A 12103-nucleotide genomic window follows, 5' to 3' on the forward strand; every position below is an offset into this window, starting at 1 on the left:
GTCCAGGGTGTCTCCCCGCCTGCCGCCCAATGACTGCTGGAATAGGCTCCAGCATCCCCTTGACCCTGAGATTAGTATAAGCTGTCAAGATAATGTAAAGCGCTTTGAGTGCCTGCTGCAGCTAGTAAAGCGCTATATAAAATGCAATTTGATTAATTGATTTTTAATTGATTGATAATGGATGCATGGATGGACGTTTAAATGTGCTAGTTAGATGACTCCACCTCTACAGTGCTTAGATTTTGACTGGTGCTTGTCTACTCTTTCAAAATCAGAATCGTCTTTATTGGCCAAGTATATCTGCTTCCGATGACCTCACGGTCTCACCATCCCACTTCTGACACCAATGTAGCGAATTCGGGGGGCAGAACAAAGACCGAGTACCTGTGTATAGATAAGCAATTAACCTTAGGAGGAGAATATGTCCCAGAAGTTAACGATTTCAAGTACTTACACAGTAAAAAAAGTGAGTGTTAACTTAACTCCGAGAGTGTACAAATTCTTTCAGATCCATTTCTACACTGTCAGAATTAAATTAACACTCATGAAGTTATGTCTGTGAATGTTCTCATTCATCCAGGTCATGCTTATCCAAAGGAGTTGAATCAAGTGCAACTGGACTCGGTATATATCCGTGAAGACGTTTCGCCTCTCATCCAAGAGGCTTCCTCAGTTCGTGCCTTTCTGACTAGACCAAGCTAGTCTGACTGGCTGCTGATGAGACTCAGAATTTATCCTCTAGGAATCGTTGTAAGAGCTATTGATGTCCGTGGCTCTTTGTGTCCCGATGTTTACCAACGCCCGTCGCTAACACAGCCATAGATATGAGTGGCTCTTTTGTGTACCGATGTTTGGCCGCGCCCGTCGTTATCGGAGCTATGGATTTTCATTTGTTTAGCAGCGACGGTCGTTGGGGGTGTTAGTCTCGACTTCATTGTTCAGTGGTCATGGGAGTCGTTGGAGCCGTTAGTGAGCGACTGTTTTTCTTGGAGGCTAGGCTTCTTGAGTCTCCTGGGTAGAGATGAAAGGACGGCATTGTAAGTGGGAGATAGGTGGTGTCGCAGACCTCCTCCTCTGTTGAGGGATGGTTTTTCCAGTTTCGCATACATGGCTTCCTTCACCCCTCTTTCAAACCATCTATCTTCTCTGTCCAAAATGTGTACGTTGCTGTCCTGGAAGGAGTGTGTCTTCTCCTTTAGGTGTAGATAGACTGCTGAGTCTTGTCCTGAGGAGTTTGGCCTTCTGTGTTGGGCCATCCGTTTGTGTAGTGGTTGTTTGGTTTCTCCTATGTATAGGTCAGTGCAATCCTCATTGTATTGTACAGCATACACCAGATTGCTTTTTTGGGTGTGTGGTACACGGTCTTTGGGATGAACCAGTCTTTGTTGCAGTGTATTGCTGGGTTTGAAGTATACCGGGATGAAGTGTTTGTTAAAAATTCTCCTGAGTTTCTCGGAGACCCCAGAAACATACGGGATGACTGTGCTCTTCCTTCTGTTCCTTTTCTCCTCGTCGCTCACCTGGTTGGTCTTTTTGGAACGTGTCGCAGTTTTCACAAAGGTCCAACTGGGGTAGCCGCAGGTTTTTAAAGCTCCCCTCAGGTGTTTGTGTTCTTCTCGTTGGGCCTGAGTGCTGCTGGGCACATTGTCAGCTCTGTGTTGCAGAGTTCGGATGATGCCCAGTTTGTGTTCCAGAGGGTGGTGTGAGTCGAAAAGTAGATATTGGTCTGTGTGTGTAGGTTTCCTGTAAACCCCAATGTGGAGGCTCCTGTCTTCCCAAATGTGGACGTCACAGTCCAAGAAGGGCAAACTGTTGTTCTTTACCTCTTCCCCTGTGAACTTAATGTTCTTGTCCACTGAGTTGATGTGTTTGGTAAACGCTTGCACCTCTTGTGTTTGGATTTTGACCCATGTGTCGTCCAGATATCTGAACCAGTGGCTCGGAGGTGTTCCTCTGAAGGAGTTCAGGGCCCTGTTTTCTACCTCTTCCATACATAAGTTGGCCACAATGGGCGATACTGGTGAGCCCATTGCACAGCCGTGTTTCTGTCTGTAAAACTGGCCCCTGAACTGGAAATATGTAGTGTTCAGGCAAAGGTCCAGTAGTTGGCAAATCTGGTCTGGGCTGAGGTTGGTCCTATTGTGGAGAGTGTCGTCCCGTAGCAAACATTACCTCACAGTTTCCAAAGCCTCCATGGTTGGGATGCAGAGCCACTCGTTTCTATGGCTCTGTTAGCAACGGGCGTTGGTAAACATCGGAACACAAATAGCCATGGACATCAATAGCTCTGACAACAACTCCAAAGAGGATAAATTCGGAGTCTCATCACCAGCCAGTCAGACTAGCTTGGTCTAGTCAGAAAGGCACGAACTGAGGAAGCCTCTTGGATGAGAGGCAAAACGTCTTCACAGATATATATCAAGTACAGTTGCACTTGATTCAACTCCTTTGGATAAGCATGACCTGGATGAATGAGAACATTCACAGACATGTCCTGGTAAAGATATATTTTTGTTGTGCAATCAACCAATTTGTTGTGAGCTTGTGCCAGCATATCCTAACTGTTCACTTTTCTGTTAAAGCTGAAGAGGACATCCCAGTCCCAAGGACAGTATATGATGATCTGAACCTGAGGTACACTCAGCTTCAGAATAACTATGTCAACCTGCAGCAGGAGTGTGAAAAACTACGGGCTGAAAATGAGAAGCTTAAAGAGGAGCTGCAAAACTCTACGTTTTCCTATGCCACTATTAAATTCAACATAAGACAACTGATTTTTTTCACAGGATTTACCTACATTATCTTTGACTGGCTGTGTGCAAAAATAACAGACAGTGTAGAAAGAATTAGCCAAAACCTCTCTCTACAGGATCATCTATTGGTAGTGCTAATGAAATTAAGGCTGGGCCTAACTAATACTGATTTAGCCTATAGATTTAAGGTATCAAAAACCACCTTATCAAATATTTGTCGGAGCTGGATACCTGCTATGGCCATAGTCCTCAAGCCACTCATTAAATGGCCAAGTAAGGGAGCTATACTAAAGAACATGCCTAAAATCTTCAAGCGAAACTTTAAAAGAGGCCGGTGCAGAATAGATTGCACAGAGGTTTTCATTGCTTGACCCAGTAATCTGACTGCCAGGGCTCAGACATGGTCAAATTATAAACACACCAACACCATTAGATATTTGATTGACATCACTCCAGCTGGAGCAATTTCATTTCTGTCCCCTGGTTGGGGTGGGTGGGTTTCTGACAAGCAGATAACAAACGAATCAGGGTTTTTGGAACTTTTGGAACATAACGATGAGATTCTGGCAGATAGGGAATTTCTAATCCAAGATGAACTTGCAGTTTATGTTGCCACCCTTCGTATACCTCATTTCACAAAAGGAAAAAAGCAACTCTCTGCACAGGATGTGGACTCATCGAGACAACTGTCTCGTGTAAGGATACATGCGGAATGAGTAATTGGACGATGGAAGAACTTTAAGATTTTGCAAACAGAAATTCCAGTGTCACATGTTAACATTCTCGATTATGTTGTGATAGTGTGTGGCGCTCTCACAAACCTCTGCAAAAGTGTTGTTCCCAAAAAATCTAAAAAATGGCTGAATTCTATCATTCATATGTTGCCATTTCACAGACAGCACTGCACTGTGACTTGTCAGAACATGTAACATTGTTTTTGTTTTCCTCTCAAAATAATTTAGACCTGCAACTATTAATTGAGAGCTGTTATTAAATATACATTTTGACAACACCTTGATCTGAGTCATTTATAAGAAAAATCGTGCAATTTCTCTGCTTTTAGCCTCTTAAATGTGAATATTTCTCTGGTTTATTCCCTCCTCTGTGACAGTAAACTGAATCTTTGTGTTGTGCACAAAACAAGACATTTCAGGATGTGATCTTGGCCTTTGAACAACACTGATCAACATTTAATCATCTTTTTCAAACATTTTAGAGACCAAACAACTACCATAATCGATTAATCCAGAAACTAATCAACAGAAAAAAGAAGATAATTAAATACAGCCCTAAAATAATTCAAATGATGTAATGCATTTTCTACCTAGCCATGAACATTTAATTTTATTCATGAATGGATTATTATGGCAATGGTACTTTACATTTGGTACGTGACCGCAGACAACATAGTTGTAAGCATCCAGTGACTTGTAAGCCCGCAACTTCTCTCTTGTGTATACGCTCGGTTTCTCCACCAAATATGTATATATATCTGGCCACTGGATATTAGGCCACTTAGTAACGTTTTCCACCCACTCGGTAATACCACACGGATCTGGAAGTCGGTTGCCGTTCGCCAAAGTTAATTTATTCAGGTCACTTTCGCGATCTTTTGTCGTTAATCCCCTTGCATAGTTTGACAAACTAGCTAACTCCGCCATACTTCCGTTGCCTAAATGCGCACGCATCCACACCTACGCCATCACTGTTTACAAACAGTAAAAGGGTCTATACAAAAATAAAGATTTACTTCTACAATTGAGAGCACACATTTCATATACGTATGTCAACACCCCCACTTGCTCTCATATTGTTCGTCTTGTTAACTCAAAACATCATAAGGTTTTCTGCCTTGCATCATGTAACCTTTCACTTACATGGTTACTCTCCAAACATAAACTTTGCAAACTTAACCAACTTAATTTTTGTTACGGGTTTCATCATCACACCTGCTACCGTCTGGTCTGTTGGGCAGTACTCCAGACTTATTTTTCCATCATTCACAGTTGACCTTTGTGGTATACCGATTACCTGTTCAGATTATACTTACCTGCAGTACCACCCCACACCCTAAGGAGGTACAGATGACTTCTAGGGTTATCAAGTTGATGAGCTGATATATACAGAGAGTAAGTAGTGATAACTGAAATGACAAACATGTGAATCTGTACGCTGTTCCGTGAGATTGAATAAAATCGGTAAACCCGAATCCGGTGAAACTACATCTTTTCATAAAGAACACGTTATCACAACCTTACAAAGTGATATTTTATGTCAACGTGCTTATGTAACCCCCTATCGTATTACAATAGTTCATTTACATGTATGGGTACTTCTGCCTAGTTCGGTACTGTCACTTTAAGAGACCGTGATCACGTCAGGCTTGTGGGCGGTACTCTTCTGCGTTACATTCTATGCGAGCTGGCAGGTCACCAGTCGTTACCGTGATTACAAGCCTTAACATTTTTATTTCTTATATTAGGTAAGCATGTGTAAACCTATCAGGACCATGTGTAACATATTTTGTGTTGAATATCTTAAGTACCCTGGATAGTAAAAGTTTAAATGTCGTGGTTCATAAATATATTTTCAGCGTTGATGTGACTAGCCTACGGTTGCTAGCCTTCACCACACTATGTGTAGCTAGCTAGCGTTAGCCACAACATGTGAATTTAATTATTTGCTATACTGTGGTTTTAACATCCTCTAGAGGTTGATGTATTTCGGAAATGTTTACAAATGTTCACATTAGGTTTGTTTAGTTTTGTTTTGTGAGTAGAAAATATTGTAGGTGGTAATTTTCTTAATGTTAATTTCAATCGTAGTATGTATTTTGCAGTAGCAGTTAAACCGGTACTCTTCTGCATTGCGTTCTAGCAGCTGGCAGGTCACCAGTCGTTACCATGGTTACAAGCCTGAACATTTGTATTTCTTATATCAGCGAACTGGTGTTTGGACACGGCCCACAACCTGGCCATTAAGGTTGAGTCTTCCCGCTATTTCACTTTGGGACCGGATGTGGTCAGCAGATTCATCCGTCCTAAATCGTCCATCATTGACTGCGTAGCGCCTCCTGTTGGCGAACTCGATGAACTGTGAGCCAGGAAACACTTCACGGATTTATTCAAGTAAGACTGTTCCAGTAGCCGTTCACTTGCTGGATTTATTCAAGTAAAACTTCCAGTTAAGGGCCCCAACGAGATATCTCCTTTTGTTTATTGTTTTATTTATTTGGGTGTTGTGCACAACAGGGGTATTGCAGCGTTGCAATTTATCAGTGTATAATTCATACTTGTATTTTGCATATATATATATTTTTTTTTGTTGTGTATTTGCGAACCATCATATGAGTAATGGTACATACTGTTATTCCCTATCTACATCTATCTAAAGTATAATTCCATGCAACTCTACTTACCTTGTGCCTCGTCCAGATTATTCACACACAGTCAACTCATACTATACCTGACCTTGAGGTAAAATTCTATCCTTATTAAAGAAGGGTTACACTTACATCTCTGTCTGCTTACAGGATTCTTTGCCAATGCTATTGCACCGTGGTTATCCTCATAGACCTTAGGTGGTGTGTACTGATGTCTGTCAATACCTTCTAGTAGTTGCACTAGGTACATACACTCTTGTGTAGTTGCGGCTAACGCCATATACTCTGCCTCACAAGTGGACAGTGCAACAGTGGGCTGCTTTTTTGTTTTCCAAGAAACCAAAGGACCATTTTCATTTAGGCTTATACAATAACCAGTTGTGCTGCGTCTGTCAGTTACGCCAGCCGCCCAATCTGCATCACTGTATGCTTGCAGCCATAGTTTCTCATCATCACATTTCCTGTAACACAACTCTTTGTCAATTGTGCCTTTCAGATATCTCAGTACATGTTTTACAGTAATCCATTGCTCTTCTGTTGGCTCAGTAAAGTGCTGTGACAGTTTACTTACTATAAAACTTAGATGGGGTCTCGTACATGTAGTCAGATAGATTAGGCTACCTACCATCTCTCTGTATTTTCTGGCATCACTCGACATTTCTGCATCATTAGTGTAGTACCATTTTTGTTCACAGGGTGTTGCTCTAGGTTTACAATCTTGCATGTCAAACCTTTCTAGTGTAGAGGAGCTCAAGCAGGAGTCGTGACAACTTTCTCTTTCGGCTACACAACGTGCACCATTTATTCCTTCCACCATAACAACAACAACAAAAACCCGCGCAGCGGAAGTGTATCACTGTAAACCCGAACCGAGAAAACAGCAGCTGTAAACCAACGTTCCTACTAGCTCAATAAGGGGAATTATGTATCCCCATAACCACTACACACGTCCCCCCAGAATTCGCCTTAATACGAAAAGTCAGTGTGGTGAGGGGGGTGGATCTCTCTGCCCCAACGGCTCCGCTGAACAGGAGCTGGGGGCTGGTTAACCGCAGGCAAAGCAGCAGAGTCCTCACAGCTGGACCAGGGAAAGGGAGGGGCTGGGGAAGCAGGGGGCGGCTCGCCGGGGGAGGGGGGCAGGGCCGGGGGGCGCCCCCGCCGTGGGGGCAGGGCAAGACCAACAGGGCGGTCTAAGTCCAGGTGAGCAGGCTTGAGGCGGTCCACAGAAACCCGCTCCAGCTTGCTGCCAACCTCCACCACAAAGTGCTTATCTCCAGTGTCCCGTACCCGAAATGGGCCATCGTAGGGTGGCTGCAGGGGACCGCGGTGCGCGTCGTGACAGATGAAAACATACTCCGCCGACCATAGCTCCGTGGGGACCTATGACTGAGAGCCGCCTTGCTGAGAAGTGGGGACCGGTGCAAAAGCCCTGGCTTCCTCCTGCAGCGCAGTCCGTTGGCAGCTGGCGGACCAGGGAGCTGTGGCGGTGGGAAGGAAATCCCCCGGGACCCGAAGTGGCTGTCCATAGACCAGTTCGGCGGATGAGGACTGGAGGTCCTCCTTGGGGGCCGTCCTGAGCCCAAGCATGAACCAAAGGCAGTTTGTTGACCCAGCAGTTGTTCTTGAGGGTAGCCCGCAATGCAGCCTTCATCGAGCGATGGAACCTCTCAACCAATCCATTCGCTTGAGGGTGATACGCTGTGGTGCGATGGAGCCTCACCCCTAAACCCACGGCGATCTCCTCCCAGAGCGCTGACGTGAATTGCGGCCCTCTGTCCGAGGAGAGGTCAGATGGGGTGCCAAAGCGGGCGGCCCAGGTTCCAATGACAGCCTCTGGCCATCGCGTGGTCCTGTCGACCATGGTGAGCAGGTATGTGAAGCCACGGGAGGGGTGTAGGGGGCCTACCAGGTCCACATTCACGTGGTCGAACCTCCTCTCAGGTACCGTGAAAGGTATCAGGGGCGCTTTGACGTGCCGGAGCACTTTGGAGCGTTGGCACTCCACACAAGTGTCAGCCCAGTCCCTCACATCCTTTTTTGAGTCCATGCCAGACAAACTTTGCTGCCACCAACCTCTGTGAAGGCTTTCTGCCAGGGTGAGACAGCCCATGGACTGCGTCGAAGACCCGCTGCCTCCAAGCAGTCGGAACGACGGGTCGGGGCTGACCTGTAGAGACGGCGCACAGGAGTGTGGCGCCGGCGTTGTCGAAAGCCACATCTTCCAACTGCTGTGACGGCGGTCCTGCATGCCTGCACTCCTGGGTCGGCGGCCTAGTCAGCCGCCATCTGGCTGTAGTCGAGTCCCAAATGGGCGGCCCCAGCAATGGCCCGGGAGAGACAGTCGGCGACCGGGTTGAACTTCCCAGCGACATGCCTCACGTCGGTGGTAAACTCTGAGATGAAGGCCAACTGTCGCTGCTGGCGGGCTGACCACGGCTCTGCCACCTTGGCCATCACGAACACCAGCGGTTTGTGATCGACGAAAGCCGTGAACTGACGGCCCTCCAGTAGGAAACGAAAGTGCCTAACAGCGAGGAAAAGGCCAAGCAGCTCACGATCAAAGGTGCTGTATTTGCGCTCTCTCAGGTTCAACTGCCAGCTGAAGAAGGCCAGCGGCTGCCACGTGCTGCTCACCCACTGCTCGTAAACCGCGTCAACAGCGTAGTCCAAAGCATCCGTCGTGATGGCGATGGGCGCTGCAAACACAGGGTGTGCCAGCATGCGGCCTTCACATCCTTAAAAGCCTTGTCCCTCTCTGCAGACCAGTCCACGGCGTGTTTGGGGGCTGTGCCCTTCAGAGTCTCATATAGGGGGCGGAGGAGATCGGCAGCCCGGGGGATGAACTGGTGGTAGAAGGACACCATGCCAATGAACTCCCGGAGGGACTGGGCCGTGTGTGGGCGTGGAAAGTCTGCGACGGCCTCCACCTTAGATGGAAGGGGGGCCGCCCCGTCCTTGGTGACCCAGTGGCCCAGGAAGTCGATGGTGCTCAGACCAAACTGGCATTTGGCCGGGTTAACTATCAACCCGTGCAGGCTAAGCCTCTTGAAAAGGGCTCTGAGGTGGGACAAGTGCTTGGACACGGAGGCGCTAGTGACCAGGATGTCATCCAGGTACACAAAGAGGAAAGGCAGGTCCCACAACACTGAGTCCATGAGGCGTTGGAAGGACTGCGCGGTGTTCTTGAGCCCAAACGGCATGCACAGGAACTCGAACAGTCCGAACGGAGTTGTCACAGCCGTTTTGGGGACATCAGCGGGATGGACGGGCACCCGGTGGTAGCCACGGACGAGGTCCACCTTGGAAAAGATCACTGTCCCAGCCAGGTGGGTGGAGAAATCTTGGATGTGAGGGACCGGGTAGCGGTCCGGTGTTGTTGCGTCATTGAGCCGACGGTAGTCACCACATGGACGCCACCCACCGCCAGGCTTAGGCACTATGTGGAGGGGTGAAGCCCACGGGCTGCTGGAGCGATGGATGATGCCGAGGCGCTCCATGTTCTCAAACTCCGCCTTGGCGACCGAGAGCTTGGTCGGGTCGAGGCGCCGAGCTCGGGCGTGCACTGGTGGGCCAGTCGTGACGATGTGGTGCTCAACCCCATGTTTGGTCGTAGATGACGAGAATGTGGGCTGAGTGAGGTCAGGGAACTCAGAGAGAAGATTGAGAAACACGTCCTCGTTGGAGAGCATGCTGGACAGCCTGACGGAGCCTGTATCGCTGAGTGCACACGCGTGTGAAGCGAAGGTGACGGCGTCAATCAGGCGTCGATTCCTGACATCCACCAGCAGCCCATGAGCAAAAATGAAATCTGCATAGGAAACGCCGCCCCGAGATGGAGTCTTGCAGGAAAAGTAGCCTGTTGTCCTCCACGCCGACGCCCATGGCCACTAGTGAGCGCCGGCTTTGGCGTTTCCCGACGAGCTGAAATTGCACGGGGAGTTGCACTTTTTCGCCTTGGCCCCGAACTTTGCATGGTAAAAGCGCAGGCCGGGCTCCTGTCGCCGACCAGGGGTTGCTGCTGTTGGCTGGCCAGGAAGAACTTGTCAGCTTCTTCAGCCAGCTTGCGGCAATCGGTAATGCTGGTGTTAGCCAAAGCGGCCCGCACCTGAGCTGGCAGGTGTCGCAGAAACAGTTGGACAAAGAGGAAATCAGGTGTGTGCGCTGGTCCCAGCAGATTCAGCATTTTGTCCATGAGCTCGGATGGCTTGCTGTCACCCAAGCCTTGCAGAGAAAAGAGACGGTGGGCCCTTTCGGCGTCGGACAGTTCAAAAATCTTCAAGAGGTGATCTTTGAGCCCCTTGTATTTGTCTGCCACCGGAGGATTTGTAAGGAAACTCACCACTCTAGTTGCAGTCGAACACCCGAGCACCGATACCACGTAGTAGTATTTAGTAGCATCATCCGTTATTTTGCGGATAGCAAACTGCGCTTCCGCCTGGGCGAACCATGTCGTTGCCGATGACTCCCAGAACTCTGGCCATTTGAGAGAAACCACGTTGATTTCATCAACCATGTTCGTTTGAAGGATTGTCTCTGATAACTACCAAGAGACAAACGTCGGGGTCACCAGTGTAGAGGAGCTCAAGCAGGAGTCGTGACAACTTTCTCTTTCGGCTACACAACGTGCACCATTTATTCCTTCACCATTACAACAACAACAAAAACCCGCACAGCGGAAGTGTATCACTGTAAACCCGAACAGAGAAAACAGCAGCTGCAAACCAATGTTCCTACTAGCTCAATAAGGGGAATTATGTATCCCCATAACCACTACACTAGCATTTTTTCCACATACCTCTTCTGTGACATTTTCACACATTTATCACACTGGTCAAAATCGATACCAAGACAATGTTTCAATTTACCCAAGTCTTTCATCTTGAATTTTGCTGTGAGCATCTCCTTTACAATCTTCAGTGCATTTTCATCACTGGCAGCAATAATCAAGTCATCAACCCATATTATAATTATCACTTTCTCATTTTCTGTTTCCCTTGTGTAAACACAATGATCAGCTGGATTTTGCAAAAACTCATTTTTGTTCAGATATTCATGCAACATTTTGTTCCAGTTCCTACCTGACTGTTTTAACCCATATAATGACTTTTCTAGCTTATACACCAGCTTTTCATTTGTACTAGATTTCACATCGTAACCCTCTGGTTGTTCCATTAAAATCTCACAATCTATTGGTGCATGTAGGTAGGCAGTTTTGACATCCATCTCATGTAAAATCTGGTTTTCCTGCGCTGCTTTTTGCATCAACACTCTGATACTGGTCAAGTTAGCAGTAGGAGAAAATATCTCCTCATAGTCTACACCCATCTTTTGACTGTATCCCTTAGCTACATACTGTGCCTTGTATTTGTCAGATCCATCAACATTGTTTTTAATTGCATATACCCATTTACCCCCCACTGCATTCTTACCCTCAGGTAAGTTGGTCAGGGTAAATGTGTCATTTTCTCTGAGCGATTGCATTTCGTCATCCATTGAATTAATCCATTCCTTTGAGTTAGGTGAGGTTACCGCTTCCCTGAATGTAAGGGGTTCATTACAGATCCGTCTGTAACAGTAATCTATGTTCGTCAGTACTTGATCATCACTCTCCTCACCAGATACATATTCACTTAAATAACCTGGTTTCTTCCTCACTCTAGAAGGGTATTGTGTAGGCTCATGGCTGGGCTCGCCCAGCTGTGTTTTGCTGTTCACCTCAGGCCTAGTTACTGGGACCTGGTTCTGAGTACATCCTGGACTAACATCAGTATTTTGCCTGGTCTTGCTAGCCCTGTTCTGCACCTCGAAGTCATCGTCATCAGGCGTCATGTCAGTCTGTGTCTACTGCTCTGGAATCGTTTTTGTCACAAACTTAACCAGTCTGTGCTTCTGCAGTTTCCCCATTGACAGGATAATAGACCATGTAGGCAGGGCTATTCTTGTCGTACCCGACAAAGATTCCTTTCTC

General features: G+C 47.0%; 1 protein-coding gene across 1 annotated transcript in view; it reads right to left on the minus strand.

The window, feature by feature from the left end:
• Positions 1–12103, minus strand: part of lrrc39 (leucine rich repeat containing 39) — a 58399-nt gene that overhangs the window by 1070 nt on the left and 45226 nt on the right. The window lies entirely within an intron of this gene.

Source organism: Lampris incognitus, chromosome 3, assembly GCF_029633865.1.
Source record: "Lampris incognitus isolate fLamInc1 chromosome 3, fLamInc1.hap2, whole genome shotgun sequence".
NCBI classification, from domain to species: Eukaryota; Metazoa; Chordata; class Actinopteri; order Lampriformes; family Lampridae; genus Lampris; species Lampris incognitus.